The sequence below is a fragment of the Ammodytes marinus genome (assembly GCF_949987685.1).
Source record: "Ammodytes marinus genome assembly, chromosome: 20".
In the NCBI taxonomy this organism is placed as follows: domain Eukaryota; kingdom Metazoa; phylum Chordata; class Actinopteri; order Uranoscopiformes; family Ammodytidae; genus Ammodytes; species Ammodytes marinus.
This window is the reverse complement of record NC_137224.1, coordinates 1,740,326-1,742,825: the sequence shown is the minus strand read 5'-3', so window position 1 is coordinate 1,742,825 and position 2,500 is coordinate 1,740,326.

Sequence of the window (2,500 nt, the reverse complement as noted above, 5' to 3'; positions counted from 1 at the left end):
AGACCAAGAAGAAGAAGAAGTACTATAGAATAAATAACTAAATACATCTTCACCTCTTCACTTGATATTGTGGAAAGACTTGAGGCAGTGGTGGATGATGCCATCTTTAGTAACTATAGCTTCTTGTCCTTGAAGGCCACCGTAGCTCCTGAAAGGGAAGGGGTTAGCAAGGGAGCGTTGACATCTAAAATGTTCGCCACGAGATGACACTAAATATTCAGATGAGCACTCTCTCAAACATTTGGCACAGGGCGACTGTGGCTCAGTTGGTAGAGCGGGTCGGCCGATGATCAAAGGGTTGGAGGTTCGATCCCCGCCCTGCCACCTGTGTCAAGGTTGATGTGTCCTTGGGCAAGACACTTCACCCACCTTGCCTCGAGTGAATGTCGATAGTTAGCCTGCTGCTATCGGTGTATGAATGTGTGTGTGAATGGTAACGTGGGAAAGGAAAACAGGTCTCCCTTGCAGAAGAGTCTTCGGTCTCAATGGGATTTACCTGAATAAATAAAGGTTAAAAAAATTTTAAAAAATTGCCATAAAAAAATATCCAGTCACTCAAAATGCAACACACAGTTTTTTTTATTATATCTTTATATCTTTTCAAGTATGAAAAATAACAACATTGATAATAAATAATAATAAATAATGTCGTGTGTGACAGCGTGATCGACCACCACATGGACCACAAACTCTACACAAATCAGTGTCAATATCTGCACTTCTCCCCAAAAATATTTTTTTCTTTAAAGGTGCTCCGAGGAACTTTCATTTTGTGTTAATTCTTGCGCCCCCTTTTGGACAAAAGCGGTAGTGTTTTTACTACGCCAGCATTAGTTGCTGGGTGAGCGTATATCCATGACAAAGGCATTAAGAAAAACTATATAAAAAATAGCATTCTTTGCACCGATGGGTCTCGTTTTGCTGTTACTGTACATGTGATTTATGATCATCAGAGGAAACAATTAGACTATTTCAGAAATATTGAAAAGTTCCTCGAAGCACCTTTAAATCTGATAAATTCTTAGTATTTTTCTTGGTATATTAACACCCTTCTCGGCTCCACCATACCTATATTTTTTTAACCTACAATGGCTCTAAAATACCATTGCAAAAATATGTGAAACGATGAGAATCATATACAATTTGACATTGATTGACAGCATTTCATAGCAACGCACCGTAGCTTTAGGCAAACTGGTTTTAGTAGGAATGTGGACTGTGAGTTGCTTGCTGATCACATGGATAGTGTTTCACAGTGTGTGTGGTTTGTGTGTGTGTGTGTGTTTGTGTCTAGGTGTGTGAGTGTGTGTGTGTGTGTGTGTGTGTGCGGTCTGTGTGTGTGTTTGTTTCTAGGTGTGCGTGTGTGTGTTTGTGTCTAGGTGTGTGTGTGTGGTTTGTGTGTGTGTGTTTGTGTCTAGGTGTGTGTGTGTGTGTGGTTTGTGTGTGTGTGTTTGTGTCTAGGTGTGCGTGTGTGTGTTTGTGTCTAGGTATGTGTGCGCGTGTGCGTGTGTGTGTATATATCTGGTTTGTTGTTGACTTCTTGTGTGTGTGTGTGTTTGTGTCTAGGTGTGTGTTTGTGTGTGTGTTTGTTCACCTGTGAATACTCCGACCGGATCTTTAGTATTTATAATATTTACAGTAAATAAACCGGTAAACAAAGTGACTGCGTGTCTGTAACCTGCTCATAGTGAACCCTGCCTCCACTGGATTTCAATGTACTGTCAAAATTCTTGCTTTGGTTGAAACTCCTCACGTTTCGCTACCTGTCCCTACAGTGTGTGTGTACTGGTGTTAATACACAGCCTAGGCTCTGTAAACTGGGGCGACTGTGGCTCAGTTGGTAGAGCGGGTCGGCCGTTGATCAAAGGGTTGGAGGTTCGATCCCCTGCCCTGCCACCTGTGTCATGGCTGTTGTGTCCTTGGGCAAGACACTTCACCCACCTTGCCTCGTGTGAATGTCGATAGTTAGCCTGCTGCTATCGGTGTATGAATGTGTGTGTGAATGGTAACGTGGGAAAGGAAAACAGGTCTCCCTTGTAAAAGAGTCTTCGGTCTCAATGGGATTTACCTGTATAAATAAAGGTAAAAAAAATAAAAAAAATAGCATGTTGCTAGCTACGGTGGGCCCCCTTTGTTTACATACCAGTTCAACATTGGAGAAAGTGTTAGGGTTAGGCTAGCTGTTCCCCCTCGCTTCCATTATTTATGCTAAGCTAAGCTAATCCCCTCCTGGCTATTATAGAGCAATATATCATCTTTATTATCTTGGAACAAAACTCTTCAGGTGCAAAGTGGGGGAATGTGTTAAAAACTTTGTGGAAAGTTTGATGAAGTAAAGCTGAGGAGAACGGACGGATAGCACAGCATTAAATACACCATCACTGGAAAATGAAAATGAAAATACAATTCACTTTTAATACCTTAGTCACTGCTGCCCCTGGAGCATTTGTATGGAAGAGTATTATGGCCACAGGAGAGAAAAAAATTAAATATTTTTTTG